Source organism: Amblyomma mixtum, chromosome 3 (genome assembly GCF_055824585.1).
Source record: "Amblyomma mixtum isolate Tamu chromosome 3, ASM5582458v1, whole genome shotgun sequence".
Taxonomy (NCBI): domain Eukaryota; kingdom Metazoa; phylum Arthropoda; class Arachnida; order Ixodida; family Ixodidae; genus Amblyomma; species Amblyomma mixtum.
The window spans coordinates 145,296,733-145,314,969 of NC_143014.1; the positions used below are offsets into that span (position 1 = coordinate 145,296,733).

Sequence of the window (18,237 nt, forward strand, 5' to 3'; positions counted from 1 at the left end):
GTGCAGACATGAAGGCCTTGCGCATAGTTCGTCCCAGTTTATCATGGGTAGATTAAAGTCGCCGCATAAGATAACATAAGGGTAACGTTTTCTGTGCTCATGAAGAAAGTTGTACAACGATTCTAAAATCGAAATGTCAGCATTTGGAGGCCTGTACACTACACCCATAAGAAGGCTGCCTTGGTGCAGTTGTACGTGAATCCAAACCATCTCGACAGTTGTGTTGTGAGGAATTAATGTGTAGTTAATGCCCTTCCTAATTATGGCCGCGACGCCACCTCCCCTTGAGCCACGGTCTTGTCGAATTATATCATGCGAGATAGGTATAACATCAGTATCAGGGATACTGTCATGGAGCCATGTTTCCGTGAGAAGCGTGACGTCAGGGCCGCAACCAAGAAGGCTTTCGAGTTCATCGATTTTGTTCACGACGCTTCTAGCGTTGACATTTAGTACAGATAGCGGTGCTCTGTCTGGGTGTGGTTTTGTTGGCTGGAAGGCGCTGTTTCGTTTCTTTTTGCTAGAATTATGCCGGCAGGCTGCGCACATACCAGCGGAATATAGCAAAACGTTTACTAAATCGGTTCACTTGGAAGTCTGATGCGTATACAACGTTTCCTTTTATACGCTTACTGTTTCCTGCCACCTGTTCTTCCCTCCGTGTGGTCAGTCGCTGGTCAGAGGCTTGTGGGAGGTAGTTGGGCGACCCCAAGGTCGACGAGGGGGCCAACGCTCTAACTGTGCGGCCAAATAGCCAGATAGCATGCGGACGCGCTGTGGCTGTATTTCGATGGAGGCGAAATACAAAAACTCCCGTGCGCAGTGCGGTGTTAGTACGCGTTAAATAACTACAGGTGGCATAAATTCCCCCCACTGCGCTCCACTTCGGCACCCGTCATAGCTAACGTGTCACTTCGGACGTTAAAAAGTAATAAATCGCGGAGTTTATTTGAGCCTCATCAGCCAATATTGATGACCATCAGGGAAAAAAAAATCTCGTAAAGCAACGTCTCCGAAGACATTTATAGTTGTCACACTCACACAAACACAGACACGCGACGCATAGAGACACGCACACGCACAGACATGCGCGCACACACACGCACTGACAGATACACACAGACACACGCACGCACACAGAAACACACGCGCACAACACACATGCGCGCACAGACACACACGTGCGCGCACAAAGACAAGCACACGCACGCAGACATACGCTCAGATAGAGGTGCAGACACGCGCGCGCACACGCACACAGACACACGCACACACACAGACGCGATACTGAACGTGCTATTTCGTAAAACACGCCGTCCAACCACCTCGGAAGCACTGCGCCCCGTCCACTGATCTCCATTAGGTGGCTGGATTCCGCATTCCCGCTTTCCAAGACGAGCGCGAGTGAAGCCACCGGAAGTTGGACGGCTTGTCCCGGAAGTCGGGTGTCTGCTGTGTATTTCAATGCAAAAAGTCGCATCTTTCGCCCTTTAGTTCTCAGTTTTTTGCGCTGTTCTCGTGTAATGTCTGCTGTTATATGAAAGGAACAAGCAAGCTGAACGCAAGAAATGTGAGCATTGTGTGCAGAACCCTGTAATTTCAGAGAAACCGAAGAAAACAGTCATGCATGTCTCACCCTGCCGCGGCAAAGGAGTACGTGCATTAAACACTATGTTCTTGTCTGGTTCTTGCCTTCCGAGCGTGAAGGAGAAGTAGTGGAATGACGATGAGGCTTGGCCATCTGAAAACCGAATTTTCGTGCAGGAAAGAAAAGGCACAGCGCGAGAGGAACGACTGACAAGAAAGACGAATGCTGCAGTGCGCGTTAGAAGCGCTGTTAGAAGTCAACTGCACCAAGCACCACGAATAAAAGCCCATTCAAGCTTAACTTGCTACAATACGAAACAGTACATGACACGCTCCGTCGAAAGAGCAGTACCATACCTTTTGGAGGTGCTAATGTGAACCAACCGAACACCGTCGACACCTCATAAGATAGTAGCCTAGCCCTCGCTCTGGTTCGGTCCAAACATAATTCGGTAAAATGGTCGCTGCAAAGTAAGCTGCCTGGTGAATGTTTCAACCTATTCTTTCTTATATTTATCCCCCATTGGTAGCATAACTTGGGCTTGAGCGTGGGAACAAGCATCACAGTAAAGAGCAGAGTTGGCGAAGCTAGGCAAACGAGACGACACCGAGCCGAGTAGACGAGGCTCCATACTTGCTGCGTGTAGCGACGTCCTGTCGTCTCCTAGTGTCGTCCCATTGCAATGCAATGGGCCCTTATTTTTGAAACGTCTTTTCCGAAGACTTCGCTGGTCTCCTCGCTCAGTTGACGGCGCAACAGGTAGGCATTGTCATGTAAAAAGACGAGAACGACGAAAAGACGAAATGCTAAGTGGGAAAACAAAACTGGAACTGAAAAACCGTGCTGAGGTTCGATTTCATGCACTGCCAAAGGCTGACTTCCGGGACAAGGCCACTTACTTTCGGTGGCTTCACTTTTGGGTGCCCGATGCGGCATCCAGCTCCCCTAGTGGAGATCAGTGGCTCCGTCGGCTCCTAGAGCGAGTGGACCATCTATGGCGGCGCCCAATCACGTGATTGCAACTGGCCAATAGGCGGCACGGCGTCGAAGAGAAAACAGCTGCGGTACTTTCAGAGTTCCAGTGACTTTAGCACCCGCTAGAGTTACTGTATATGCTACCAAAGGTAGCATATACACTAACTCTAGCACCCGCGCACGCGGAGCGCCTCACCCGGCGGCCCCAGGCACCACAGGGCAATGTCATCTGCGTAAATGGACATCTACACACGGTGCCGGACGACCGTGGGAAGGCAGCCCGGCGGCACCGACATGGCCACATTGAATATAAAAATTCACGGGGCACTTTGGCTCTCTAAAGTGCTGCAAGGCGAAAGCGTTTCCTGGCGCACTGTTTGTTTTTATTTATTTTTTTATTCTCCTTATTTTTTATTATTTTTTATTCTTGCTCTTTTCCTTACTTTTGTTGTTTTTTATTTGTTATTTGTTGATATTTGTTGTTCTGTTATTTTCATATCTTCTTTTTATTTTGTTTTTATTTTTGTTTATTTTTTATTTTTATTTTTTATTTTTCCTTTCCTTCACTTCATTCCTTTTATTTTATTGATGAAACCTATGCATTCACTAGATGCGCCTTTATTCATGCTCGAACCTTGAGCCAAAGGCTCTGGTTCGATTCCCAGCCTCGGCGCAGTTTCTTTTTAAGCAGTGACGCCGAAAGGCGGACAAATCTGCCGACGCGTCTGTGGACACGGCTGCCGACAGCGTCTGTGGACACGGCTGCCGACAGCGTCTGTCGACATCGCTGCCGACGCGTCTGTCGACAAGACAGAGGCTCAGAGAGCGCGTCCCCTACTCGCACACGCACAGTGCGCCCGCTCACTCCGGCCCCTTCAAGCGTCGCAAGGATGGGTGCGCGGCTGACTTTGTCAAACGCGCCTTGCACGTCGAGCAGCAGCAGCAGAGCTACCTGCCTCGCCGCGACGGCGTGCTCGAGCGCGGCAACAACGTCAGAGATGGAGTCGGACGTGCACCGCATCCCACGGAAACCCGTCTGCCGTTTGTCAAACCAATCCGCCTAAGCGGCCCGCTCATTCAGACGCTGCAACGCCATATGCTCCATGAGCTTTCCCGCCGAAGATGTTAGTGCCACTGGACGGTATCCGCTCAGCTCCGTGGGTGAGCGACCTGACTTTGGGATGGGACAAACGACGGCCGTGCGCCAATCCTCAGGGAGGGCTCCGCGTTCCTACACCAAGTTCACCTGCTGCAGGAGGACCTGGCGTTGCTCCGCGTCCAAGTTGCGCAGCAACTGGTAGGTCACCCCATCCGGTCCAGGGGTGGAGCGACGCTTGCACCGCTGCAGCGCGTGGTTGAGTTCTGCTGCGGTGAAAGGTGCATCGCATGGACCTTCCGAGGTGTATGGGGGGACGCTGTCATCGCTTCCGCGGCTCGAAAGTGCAGCCGCGCTGGCCGCGCTCGCGGGGCGTTGCGGCGCGAACCGGTCAGCAAACCGCTCAGCCAGTTGTTCGCAGCTGAGGCCGCTCGATATAGCGAGAGCGGCCAGCGGCTGAGGGTTTGTTGTGTGATGCGCCGCAAGGTGGAAAAAAGCCGCCGCGAGCTGCTGTCTTCCTCCAACCTCTGACAGAGCGAGGCCCACTGCCGGCGGTAGTTTGTTAGCGTGCCGCCGCATCCAGCCGGTTGTATACTGTCCAGTCTTCTGGTCTGTCGGTCCGTCGTGCGCGTCGTTCAGCTTGGTCTCGCTTGGCGCGCAGGTCGAGAAGCTTGTTATCGGGCGTGGGTTGGCCTGCCCGAACCTCAGCGCCCCGTGTTGCTGCGAGCGCACTTCGGACCAGGCTGGAGAAAAAGTCGCTCTCTGGGCACAGTTCGAGTTTGGTAGTGCACTTCGGCGAGGGTCGAATGTGCCCAAATTCCGATTTGGCCGGGGAGCATCCAAGGCAGCAGCGGCGGGTGTAAGCGTCCACAATCTCCCCCGCTTGCTGCAGGTTGGCTTCAATGTCTCCTACCGATCAGTGCTTAGCCCAGATGGTGATGTCGTCGGCACAGAGCGCGTGCTGTATGCCTTCGACACTTTCCAGCTGAGCTGGAAGTTTCATCATTGCCAAATTGAATAGTAGGGGTGAGAGGACCGCGCCCTGCAGGGTACCTCTCGTACCTAATAGGTAGGTGCCGTGTTCTTCATCTTGTATCCGGATATACGATTGCCGGGCGGAGAGAAAATGTATAATGTACTGAAACGTGTTGAGTACACAGTTGGTTTGGGAGAGGTGCGTCAAAATGATATCGTGTGTTACATTGTCGAAAGCCCCCTTCAAATCAAGGGCGAGTACAACCTTGTCATTAAGGGGGTATTCGACGGGATGCACAATTTCACGGTCTAATTGAAGCAGGACATCTTGCGAGGACCGGTGCGGGCGGAACCCGAACACGGTATCTGCGAATACATTCTGGTTTTCCAAAAACTCGGACAGCCTGTCTCGCACCATTGTCTCCATCAGCTTTCCCGCACAAGACGTGACGGAGATGGGGCGGAGGTTGTCCGTGTTTATGGCTTTGCTGGCTTTAGGAATGAATGTGACCAGGGCGGTCTTCCATTCGATTGGGAGGGGCCTCACGTAGCCAGATTGAGTTTTACGTATGCGAGGAGCGCCTCGTAGGCCGGGTCGGGAAGGTTGGCAAGTAATTTCACAGTTATTTTGTCTCTTCCCGGCGCCGTTCCTCGTTTCAATTTACTCAAGACCGCCTTCAGGTCGTGGAGCCGGAACGGTTGATCCAGTTCCGCGTTCTCGGAACCTGCATACGAGTACGCTGGCCCTCGGCGGCCCTGATGGATGCAGAAGTATTGATCGCGTAGTTTGCATGCTAATCTTGAGGTATTTCCGCTGAAGTTATGGATAGCCCGTTGTAGATGTTTTTGTGTCTCGTCTCTGGTTTTAGTCGGATCGGTCAAGGCGCGAAAGAGACGCCAAGTGCTCCGGCTAGACATCTGTCTAGCGGCCGTGTTGCAGCGGTCCACCCAATTCGAGTCGGCGAGCTGGGCCGCATACTCAGCCGCTCGCTGGGTGAGCTCGGCGATGCGAATTTTGAGCTTCCGATTATGTTTTTGGCGGCGCCATCTGAGGACGAGGCTATGCCGCGCCTCCCAGAGGTGCAGGAGGTGGTTGTCCACCTCCGGCGTGGCCTCTGAACTTGAGTTTCTACCGAACGAAGATGTGTAACTAATTCTTGTGACCACGCGTGGTAGCCTTGTTCGTGAATAGGGGCTGAATTAGTGTAGGTGTGCCGGAACTTTGTCCAGTCAGTCAGGCAGGCGGGCTTGTGCGTGGGATCTTGCCAGTGGTTTGGTTCAGACGCTGGTGTTGAGTATACAGTGGTCACTGCCGAGGGTTTCCTCGGTGTTGGTCCATTCTGCGTGTCTTATGTTTTTGGCGAAGGCAAGGTCCGGACACGTGTCCCGAGTCACGGAGTTACCCACCCGCGTTGGATGTGCAGGGTCGGTGTGAAGGGTCAGGCCCAGCGTGGAGGCAAGTTCCGCTAGCTTGCGTCCGCGCTTCTCTTCACGCACGTACCCCCAGAGTGTGCTATATGAGCGTTTAAGTCGCCCACAATCACCAGGGGGTCCCTGCTCGCAGCATTCAGGGCTTGCCGGCTCCTCCGTTGGGTGTCGCCGGCTTCTCAGTGTTGTTGTCCTGGCTTGATAATTATCCGGGGCGGCCAAGATGACGGCTCTTCATCTTGGCAGCTAATTTCTTTTTTTCGCCCTTCTGGGCGGCCATCTTGTGCTTGCGGAATTTCGCCGCACACTCCCGCGAGTTTGTGGCGTGTGCACCGCCACAATCCGAGCACAGCGGCACACACTCGTGAGGGGCCCGCATCCCCTCCTGTAGCGGGGCTTGTTGCTCAGAGACCGCACGTGTTCGGCTGCCTGTTGGGGACAAGCGTCCACTCGGTGGCCAACGGCCCCACAGGCCGCCGGCCGGGATAGTCGGTAGTAGTTTTGCACAGGGTAAGCATGTTCTCATAGTGCACAAAACGCGGTTTCTCCCTCCCGGCGAAGGTGATCCGAGCTTTGTTAGAGGAGCCGAATTTCCGAACCTCGGCGACGGTGCCTGCCCTCCACTGCACCTGCTGCCGAAGCGATTCAGTTGTGTCCGAGTTGCTGACGGTGGTGACGCCGTGGCAGACATCGCCTCCGTCTTGTCGAAGGTATCCGTGAAGTGGAATCTCCACATGCTCGGTGTTAATGGAGATGTCCCCGAGGAGCCGGTCAGCCGCCGCCGGGTTCGGGGTGTGAATCACAATGAGGTTTTGTTCACGGGATGGGAGAACCGTAACAGACCTTGCTACCTCGGGCCCGAGGTAGCAATATGGCAATATTTTATGTTTTAATTTGCGCCAGAAATGATTGTTTCGTGCCGATAGTGATAGTGAAGTTCACGGTGCTGTGCACTGTAGTAGTAGGTTTTTTTTTATTAAGCACTGAATGTGGAAGGAAAAAGAATTTTTGCTACCCCGGCATCTGCTACCGCTACTGGAAGCACCTGAGCTGGGGCAGCGGAAATAAAGGATAGCACGCAGCGTGTAGGAGTGAGAAGAAAGAGGTGAGGGGATAGTAGAAAGGACAGGGGGAGGGTACACAGGCAATAAATCTATTTACATATAAACACGATAAATATAAATATATACAGGTCGCACGCGCGTGAAGGTCTGGTAGAACACAGTACAAACGCTGCATCCGGGTTCGCGATAAAGGGATGTCCACTGAGTTTTTTTTTTTTTTTGCCCTCCCCACAACTGCAGAGAAAGGGATGAGTCAGGCTTGCTGCCCAATGTGAGATAAAGGGCGCCGGACAGCGCAGGATTCCGAGAATATGGGAGAGGTCAAACCTCCTCCGGGAACGTTTACGTCAGGTCGCATCCAACTGTGCACGTTCTTGCGGCAAGGCGGATCCGCGTCGCGTCACGTAGTTTTTGTCTCATGTCTGTGGCGGCGCGCGTTGACAGCTTGAGGCGTGGTCAACAGGATATTGCCACGCTAGCTCCAGGCATGAAGACAGTTTGGAAGTGACAGTACTGAACAGATGGGCTTTGAGGTGGCTTTTCTGGAACCTGAGTTTACCAGAGGTTGAAACAACCTGCACCGTGGGAAAGCGAGAATGTTCGCGAAGCTCGCGGGAGGAAGGGAGAATCCTCCGAAATCTTGATGGTGGAAAGTTTGTACAGTGTTTGTCGAGATTAGCTATCTTCTTTTCAAAATCATTGATTGGCTGTGTTGTCCTTCCCCAATCGTTGATTGGTGATGTTTTCGTTTCCCCAATAATTTATTGGATGGATGCTTGTAGAGTTACCTGATTGGTTACTGTCCCCACCGAGGGCGGGGGCATAGGGTTTAAAGCCAGCTGTTTCGGCGGGACCGAGGGCTGGTTTCGTCACGTAAAACTACGAGTCAGTCAAATGTAAATAAGTTTTCTCCTTGCTTGTATCTTTCTTTTATTAACTCTTAATAAAAAGTTAACCTCTACATAAGTGTCCTCTAGCAAGGTGATTGAGCAATATCGAATCTGCAAGATGTCAAGCATCCTTCAATAATCATCACCAATGCAATTTCCCTCTAAAAGATTGAGAGGAAAACTCAACTGTGATGAAACGTTGCGGCGATTTTCGGCAGTGGATATGAGGTGGCAACCAAACGGGCCGCACCCTTTTTGATTGGGGGAACGTATAGTTCGAGCTTAATTTTCATGTACTCGGGAAAGGGATAGAAAATAGAATGTCTCAGTATTGTCACCGTTTCGCGCAAGAAAAAAAATTACAAAAGAAAAACAATACAAGAAAATGAAAGCTAATAAGAATCAAGTTAGGGCGACAGTTTTCGTTTCGCCTAAAATTATCGTGCAAGCGAGTGCTGCTGTTCAAACTGCCAATACCGGGTAGGAAGTGAAGAAAAAAAAACGTCCGACGGGCGCCAGAGCCAAAATTGTGACCAGAAGAGAAGAAAAAAATTGTTTGCGGTGGACGGAAGGGGGGCCAGGAGCTTTTCGTAAAAGGTCGAAGGGTGCCGCCATGTTAGACACTGGACTGTGCTCGTAGAACTGGAAAGAGTTGAAAATTAAGTTCCCCCGCGCTCTCCCCGGAGTCCAAAAAAAAAATTTTTTTTTTTGTGGTCATGAAAAGGCTCCTGTCAGCGTCATGTAAGCGGAACTCTGTCGCCGGCAATTTGAGTGTCTGGGGGCTGCCCTATGGCAAGTCAACAACTGCATACAAGCTTCCACTGTATGTATGCAAGGCGTGGTTCTGATTTATGGAGCCTAATATTTGGCACTGGGCGAGTGAAATCGAAGTGAGCTTTTGAAGTGCGATTTTGTTTATTTTTCGTGTTTTCAGTACAGTAAGTGGATTAACTTCTGTTTGCACGCACCGATTTCAGCAATCCTACCCGCACTGATATCTCGACAGCAGGAGGTATCCTTTGAACCGGATACTACAATTTCATCTAAGAACTTCTGGATAGCGCTTTTTCCCAGTAAAGTCCTATCGTTTCAGAAGGACACGTGCTACAAAATGGATCACAAATTAGCTGCATGCGCATTCTTCCTCGAAGGACGTTGGAGAATAATCTGGTGCAACGTAAACACCCCTGATTACCACGCGGATGCGCGCATGGTCTCCACACGCACTGGATTAAAAAGTACCTGGCTGGTTTGTAAAGCCACCTTCAGATAGGGATTATGTGCAATGCAGAAAATGTACTGCACCGCATACATGTCCACAGATCGGTCACACATAGTAAGCTTAGGAGGTTTTGTAAATGGATTGATAATGGCAACTGCCCCTAGCATCGTTATTACGCGGGGAAATCTTCTACTTGCGGCCCATTCCAGCCATTTCTCTTTCCGTGAGGAAATCACTCGATCGTTTGAAAAACATGCTCCACTTTCCATTCCGAGAAAAGTATTCGCAGTCGCCACTTGACTCCAATGTGTTCATGCAGTCACCGAACGTCGTTGTCAAAGAAGACCAAATATTGTTAATTTAGACCCCATCCTAGACTACTGTCAAGGCAAACTCATTATTGTTACTTAGACACCGTCATAGGAGTGCGCACAAGGGAGTAGGCTTCGACCCCCTCCAAAATTGTCTTAGCCCCCGAATCGTCAAATAAATCTGCCCCATACATTTACTCTGTCGGGCCTGTTCCGCCATTGTTTCAGTGCAATGCTGTGGTCAAGCAGGTTTTTGAACAGCCGAAGACCCATGATGTTGGGTTCCAAGAACTGCTTACTTGCCGGGTCATTTTGAGGCAATCTTTCCAAGTTCTTTTTCCAGTGACAGTAGCCAAAAAAAAAATTTGTCACATTTCCTGGGGTCTAGAGAGAATGGAAATCACGATGGAAGCGCGATGCTACATGAACGCTTCAGCGACGCAGAGTCTGCCTTCCTCTGCCGGCACTCACGTGGTGAACTAGGGAGGGAAAAGCCTCAGGGTGCTTGCGAACGTTTCACCGAGACCTCTTGGGGAAACGCTGGCAAGCCCCCTGAAGCTTTCCCCTCCCTAGTTCACATTTTGAGTGTCAAAAAACCAGGTGCTCATCCTCTCTATACCATATATTCCTCTGCCGATGTTACAGATTAAAATAAGAACTACTGCTGAATAATATCTTGTATATTTTGCAATTCCATCACATGGAAATAAATGTTTTCTAATGATTCCTCATTTTTGCGCTCCGTTTTGGCCGTAGGGGCCTAAGTGAGAGGAGGTTGGGGGGGGGGGGGCACTGCGCTGAAACTTGGCTCATTCTCATGGAGAACCCTGCACACGCCTATGGACACCGTTCAAAAACGTGCCTAGGCATCTTAGCTGACGCGGAACAGGCACTCATCGTCTCAGCAGCAAGCGCGGGGGCACAGGTGTGTAGCATTCGGTGCATGGAATATGCGGGATGAGAGACCACTTTCTTCGAAACTGCGAAAATTTGCAACTAACCCGACAGAGGCTGGGCGGCTCACCACCACATCTTTGCGACTCAGGCTACGCTAGGAGAGCCACGAGGGCAGTCGCTCATCCCCTCCGTTGTCAGTAAACAAGGAAAGAATGCGTGAACGTGAATGAGAGTGAGTGGACATGACGGTGAGTGAATGGTTGCGAACGCGAGCGAGTCTCTGTGAGAACGAATGGACATGAGTATGAGTGAGTGGTTGTGAGTGCGAGTGGTCATGAGTGTGAGCGTGAGTGAATGGTTGTGAGCGCGAGTGACCTTGAGTGTGAGTGGATGTGAGTGCGAGTGGCCGTGAGTGTGAGTGTGATTGAGCCACCTCTCATGGTGCCGACGTATGCTGATTTAGCGTTAGCGTCGCCCGCTCACCCAAACACCCAATGGGCGTTAGCGCTCTGGGCATGCGCAGTAGCGTCCCGCTATTCCCCTATCCCCAAAGCGATAGGGTGACCCGATACTAAAACTCTCTAATGGCTAGCGCGGTGCCGCGACTAGACCGGCTGCGTCTGTCAGTCATTCGCCTTCCCATCTGCTGTTGCTTTCGTCACATTACCGTCTTGATCAGATGAAATGGAAAGTGGAATGATGAATCGTAACAGAATACAGCTCCAGACCAGCTTTGTCTCAAATGGTCAGAGCACACGAGTAAGCGCTTCAACGTTGTTCGATATTAACGTGGTTGCTTTTCGCGTCTTTTCCCGGAAATCTTTTTTTTTGTCAAGCTCACCGCCGCCTTCGACGGTGACTGTTATTCGACGAGTCGACGACCACCGAGCATAAGCTTGTGCTATCGCTGCCGCTGAGCTGCTTTGTGGGCGCAAGGGAACCCAATAAAGAGTTCGTTTCGGCGCCACGTTCTATTGTCCTCGGCGTGGTCACCGCCACGTGGCATCTGGTGGAAGTGCGGGGAGTGCAAAGGATTCCCCGTCCAAGTCGCCGCGTCAGCAGAAGCCGTTTTCCAGCACTCAACAAAGAGAAAGCTGCCCAGCCTGCTGAGAGCGAGGGAGCGGTTAGAAGGAGCTACCTCCAGTAAGGGCTGGCGCCTGAATTTGGACTCCTTTCGGACCATAAGCCGACTCCAAAAGGGACCTACAACATCAAAAATGGCCTCGGTTGCTACGATATCTCTGGTGATCCCACATTAGCCCAGAATACATCCTGCATTTTGAAGCACCCCAGGCAAAGAGGCAGAAAGGTCGGGTCAGTACGGGCAAGTAGGAGCATTCAGCAACTGAGACTAATTGTTATGAAGCTTCAGAACATCTTTGCATTAGTTGGAGCTGCTCGTACGTGATACGAGGGCCACGATACTACCCTGAGGGAATGGGACACATTTAAGGAGCTTCCTAAAACTTTTAAGAGCGTTGGCTCTTATTCATCACGTTTCTCGATTTCTTGGGGTCTGCTGCCACCTCCCTTCAGCGTGAAATTTTCTAATTCAAGATGGCGGCCCCCATAGTAAATCGATATATCAACCCAATTGGTAATTGATTGGTTACGTCACTGATTTTATGACGTCATAATTAACTAGTCACATGACTGTTTAATCGCTTCTAACTGAACAATTTATTAGGCATCATAAAACGAATTAGATTTGGAATTCTCTATATTAGTAGAACAGTAGACTGATGACGTTAATATTTAGTTATGGTTATGCTTATATTTAATTGCCTATAATTATCTAATCGATAATGTCATAATCTAATTAATGGATATTCGTAACGGGCTCGATGAGTAGGACGTGTTAGTCACCAATATTGTGTAATTAGGTTAATATTTACTTGCGGTTAGGCTTAACATGGCGGTCATGTCGTCAGCACTCGGCAGGTCACAATTTCATACCTCATGGGGATCGGGCACCTACCGCCTTTAGATAAGAAAAAATTGCCCTCCAAAGACTCGAAAAACTTTTTCGGCCAAAATTGATCAAAAATATCCGACCTCACGGCTGCAGGCGCCTGCTCGCCGTAAGGTATGGAAAAGTAGCCTAATCACGTGGCAATAAATCACATGGACGATAGATGGCGCTACCGAACAGCTAATGCCCATTACTTGAACGTCTTGCGGCATTTTTGCGAGCACCTCGTGGGGGATCAGCTATGCTTCAAGCTCAGGCCCAGCATCCAAACGAGATAGTTACCGCGTACGTCGAAGAAATGAGACGCCTCTTACATTGTGCAGACCCCGATATGGCAGAGGACAAGAAAGTTAGCCTCTTGATGCGGGGCGTAAAAAAAAAGCACCAAAAAGGCGGCTGTCGCAAACCATACTTTATAATCAGTCGAACGTCGTGCCCTTGAAACCTTTCCCTCACCGCCAAGAATTTTCTATAGATATTGTCAAGATTGGGGAACGCGGTCCTGGGAGCCGGATGTGACTCATCGCGAAGCAAGGGATACGACGAGGCCTGGCGCCGGCGACAGAAGCATAGCCGACGACGGACGGTGTGATTCCACTCCAGGTCAAGCTGAGGCTGCTAATCGAAAGACGCTGTGTCCCACGGGCCTGGGAGAAATTACCACCAGACGTGTGTCGTCGTTAAGCAAAGATGTGGCGAGAGCTTGTGACAGCAGCAGCAACGGCGGAAGCACAGATGCATAGGAAGCACGGCGGAAGCAGCGGTATACGTTGGCCGAGTCGGTATTCGGGTCACCGGACGGGGTGATGCTACGCAAGGTCACGCTGAGCGAGGCTGCTAATTGAAAGACGCTGTGTCCTCGACAGAGGTCTCATGCTTCGGACATCCGGCGGGGAAGTTCGAGGACGTTCATTCAACTGCGGGGAGACTGCAGGATACTCCTTTCCCGCGGAGGCAACGCACAGAAGACTTGCCGCAGTGGACAAGGCGACGCATCAGTGTTTGTTGATCTACCCCTTCCCATCCCCCGAGCTGTGAGAGAGCGAGAGAGCATCAGCACTGCCCCCTGCCGTGGGTGGTACCGCCAGCGCCATCAACTGCCCATTCGATTGGTCATCGTACTCCGAACTGCATTCCCCAGTCAGGGATCTGGGGAACACGAACCCTATTTAACGGGATTTGTTTTGTGATCGCGGCATTCCCTTCTCGTCTGTAAATATGTAAAATAGACCCTCTGTACAGTTTCCTCGATAACGCAGTCCGACACGGTCATTCGGAGCCAGGACCTGCGGTGCTGAACGAGTCAGTCATCTCCAGGACCCCATCCGTCTCCAACAATATGTACGCGACTGCTTTCGCCTCATACGTAAAGATGCTGTGCTAGCCTTTCCGTCCCATTTGAATTCCATAGAAGGAGTGATTCATTTCACAATTGAAGAATAAGCCAATGGTGCGTTGCCCTTCCTGAACGTATTGGTAAAACGCGATAGTGGAAATCTATCATACAGCGTTTATAGGAAATCTGCCCACTGCGGAAGATACCTTAGCTTAAAATGTTCACCCGGCCGCACAAAAGAAAACAGTTGCCTCAACCTTATTCAAACGAGCAAAACGCATTGACAGCTCTCCTGAAGCTCTCGCAGCTGACTTCGATACTGTGCGGCAAGAACTCTCACGTAACAGCTACCCTTTTGTGGCATGTGTAAAAAAGCAGCTATCTTTGCCCAATGCCCCTGTCGCCCCCTCTGAAACGTGCCGCTGTTGCGTACACCCGCCGAATAAGCGAGGCCATGGCACGCATTCTGTGCACATTCAAAAGTCCACGTCACCCATGTCCCGACAAGGAAACTGCTACATGCGCTGGTTAACGTCAAAGACGTTCTTCCCAATGGAAAGTACCCTGGCGCTGTTTACAGCGTCCCGTGTTCCGGCTGTGACACTGCAGTGTCTACATCGACGAGGCTGGTGATTTTAAAAGGCGCCTAAAAGAACATTGTAACGAGGGTAAAAACCAAAAATTGTAGAGCACTGCAGTCTGCTGCATTGGAGAAATGCGAGAGCATTTGCGTTTGAACGTCAGGAAATTTTTTTTTTGCAAGTCGTCGTTGTCACGTAAGTTTATCACGTGACCCTTGGATGACGGCAGCAACTTTTTTTTCCGAATCATCGTTGTCTAACGTCATTACATATCCCCCAACAAACTTTACCGTCGTACACACCATAACGCGTTCACTTCGTGCCCCTCTAACACGCTGGAACCAAGGACTTGCTCGGCTACTGGCTAATCACTTTGCAAATAATGTATATACAGCTCTTTCCTGCATATAAACGCGTGTAATAAATACCACGACTAAAAAAAAAAACCTTCGTGGCGTATGCGTTGCGTGCCCGCCTGGCACAGAGAGCCTGGGTTCGAGCCGCGCTGTCGTCGAATTTCTTGTTTCGAATGGTCGTTATCGTGCGAACACGCTCCGATGACCCACTCTGCCGACACGCTCTGCCGACGGGTCCTGCACACGCCACTCATGAGACAAGAAATGCTTTCGCATTAAAAAGTGGACTCCAGCGCTGTCGCCGAACACTACCAATCGGCCACGACATCGTCTGGGGTATAGGGAGCACGTGCTGGCAACTGAAAAGAATTTCTTCCGTCGCCTTCACCTCGAATAATTATACATTCGAACCACTAGTCACATCCTCAATCGCAACGCGGAAAATCCAACCCCCGTATACGCTAAATTATTCAGTGACTACGCACGCCCCGTGGGCCCTCTTGCCAAGCGTATTTAATTCTGATCCACTGCCTGTGTCATCTCTTGGAGGACAAGCCTGCCGTATACGGCAGCCGGAACGTCGTTTTTTGTTTGTTGTTTTTCCTTTTAGTCGGTGTACATTTTTAAGTTTTACTAACTAGTAGCCGTGTATATATAACCACTGCGTCATGTTCTTTCCTTTAAGTCACACCATTCCTCTGCTTGCAGCATGTCCTAGGCACTTGATGCACGCCTAGTTCTATTTTAGAGCGAAAGCTCCACTACTCCAGGTACAGCTCGGAGTTTCGCCTGACTTTGCGCGTTTGACCTGAAGCCCGACCAAGGTCAAACCAAGCACACACCACCAAGGCCAACAGTGTATGACTGTGTGTCTTGCTGCGCATAACCATGATATGCCTGTATGGAATGGTCATAGCTAATGATTAGCAACCACGTGACTGATGATCAGTAGTTACTTGACCTTTGAACTTTCACCTTGACCTTTAGTACCGAGATTCGCATCACCTGATGTGACGTCATGCGATGACGTAGCAATGACGTCACACCATTCTGCGCTATAAATGCCGCCAGCTTCGCTTTCGCTCGTTTACTAGGTTCAGCCGGGTTGAGCCTCAGCCAGTTTTTGAATCTATTATTGCAGTTCTTAGGGTTTGCTCTTATCTCCTTTACTGATTTATCACTACTGCATACGAGGTTGTACTTGTAGTTTTAATGCTGGGCTCTTCCATGTCGCCTATTCTTCATTACTGTCTGATTTATAGGAGAATTTAAGTGCGCCGCGGTATTTAGGTTTAATGAACAGAACGTTCGTATTCTTGCGTATGTGTAAAGCTCGGACCAGTGCACTTACTTTTTAACAGCACCCTATCCTTCTCGGGCTTTGTGCCCGATGCCTTTGATCGCATTTTCTTTTTCCCAGCTGCAGTAGCTGCCAAGAAAACTCTGCGGCTTAGCTGGTTGTCGGACTGTGCCACCTAACTTTGCCTATCGCAAAATAGAATCTAACTTAGAAGCATTTATTTCAGTGTGCACAAAACAGCCGCCAGTATTACTATTATTGTTACCGCTGTTGAAGTCACTGAACTTGAAATGTTAACCCTTTTAATGCCGAATATTCCCCCCCCCCCCCTCCCTGCACCCCCAAACTTTTCTGCTTTTCACAGCAATTGCTGTATTCGGGACTCTTCTGGGAGATGCACGACATCACCTTCGCTGTCGTTAGGCTAACTGAAAGCTCCAGTGCCGACCATCTGACGCGTCAGGATCGAGAATGCGCCATCGATGTGATCCAGATGGGCTGTCATTCTGTCTTCCTGAGGGATGACGAAAACTATGTTTTTTTCTTCTCGCTCGTGTAAAGCACACGTTTACGTGTTCTTTCTTTAGTTATGGACATTATATTCAAGAGGCCGTTCGGCATCCTTAGAGCGAAAATGGCAGTGGTTTTACAAAAATTCGCGATGGTTCAGGCTTGTCCGTGGGACGGGTATGGTTAACGAACAAGCGCTTGGCATGTTTCTGTGCATGACGCTCAGATGTTTTCATTTTTTATTTTGTTTTTGTAATGTTGGGCACCAAGGACCTGCGTGGAGATATCTGCATAGGAGCCACAGCACGATGCTTTTTACGTGCCAAAAATGCACCCTTGATATGAGGAACTGCATGCTCGTGTGCGTGTTCAGGAATTTCTTGGGGCTCCAGAACCTCGCACTGTGCCCTAGGCACACTAAAAGATGCGGGGGTGGGCGCGCAGGTTACGCTGTGCCTACCACACACTCTCACGGCGATCCTACGTGGCTTAGTCGCATTTTGTAATACAGCTCTGTCCGAGCGACGTGCGGGTATGACCGCGTACGCATCGGCTGGTCTTTTCACAGGAGACGCGTTGGAGGTGAGACGAGCCTAATCGTTGCCCAACGGCCTTTCGCCCTCCGCCTCGTTCCTTCGAGGTGAGCGCTACTCCGCGATCCCCCCTTCGTCGGTGCTCCACTTTCACCGCGACCATCGATGGGTCGCGCTGCAGCAGCAGTCGGCGGTGCGGCGCCGTTTCCGCAGTTGGTGGCCGCGGCACCATGGTCCGTACGGAGGACCCAGTCGGACGCCCTTGGACCCGCTGGCCGAGACCGGTGAGCCTGGCTTCTTTTCGCAACCGCCCCGCTGGCGCAGACCGCCGCCGCGGGCCTGCTTCCCGTCCGTTACGTTTTCTCGGTATGCCTTCCGCCTGCAGTAGTCTTCCCCATGTGCGACGAAACTGAGGGCTTGATACAATGAATGGAACCAGCGACACGCTGCGCACGCAAGGCGTCGCGTGCCCGTGGGAAAAAAAGTTGTTTGACCTTGTACTGAGAGCGAAGGCACCGCGAAGAGATAAAGGGAGGCTGTTTGACAGTGCTTTCCACAGTGCGACAGCAACAGCATGTTCAGTGAATGAACCAATTAACCGGTGGTGCTCTTGCAGCATGCGCTTATATATCGCCGTTCGCAATTGTGTCAACTGCTTCCCGAGAAAAGTATGCAGGGGTGCACGTTCTGGTCGGCTATCCCAAACAGCTTTTCCAGAGCGGCGTGTGCAATGAAACGGACAACGCATGCTGGGGTGTTAACAAAAGGGATAAAAGAGGAAGCACCGGAAACCACTGAAGAGGCGCGTAGCGGGGTGTGAACACAAGGAGGAAACGCACAATGATATACTCGTTGCATTTCTATCCCCATTCCCTGCTTTCTAGTGTGGTCCACATCGGACACTGCTGTCCTGCGCAACGCGCATTGCATCGCTGTTCTTTGAATGCGAGAGAGCCTCGAACTGCGCGCTTGCTCGGCGTGAGTACCATGCACTGTGAAAATAGAACTGCGACCTCGAGCGGAGCAAAAGTGTTACCGGCCGAAATTTCGCCCGATCAAAACCGCTGTCTTTTTATCTCTACATGGATACTTTTTTTATTTTTTTTTAACGCCACATCAAGGATGTTCTCCGGCAATGCAGATAAGGTACGCAGTCTACGTGGTCCATGAGGGGCACCTCACAAGGTCACACGTTATTGACGG

General features: G+C 50.8%; 1 long non-coding RNA gene across 1 annotated transcript in view; it reads left to right on the forward strand.

Annotated features, from left to right (window-relative positions):
• The window catches only part of LOC149352277 (uncharacterized), an 81,878-nt gene that overhangs the window by 16,145 nt on the left and 47,496 nt on the right, over positions 1 to 18,237 (forward strand). Inside the window, exon 2 of the long non-coding RNA XR_016290728.1 lies at positions 17,070 to 17,318. This is a non-coding gene — a long non-coding RNA (uncharacterized LOC149352277). The remainder of the gene's footprint in view (positions 1 to 17,069; positions 17,319 to 18,237) is intronic.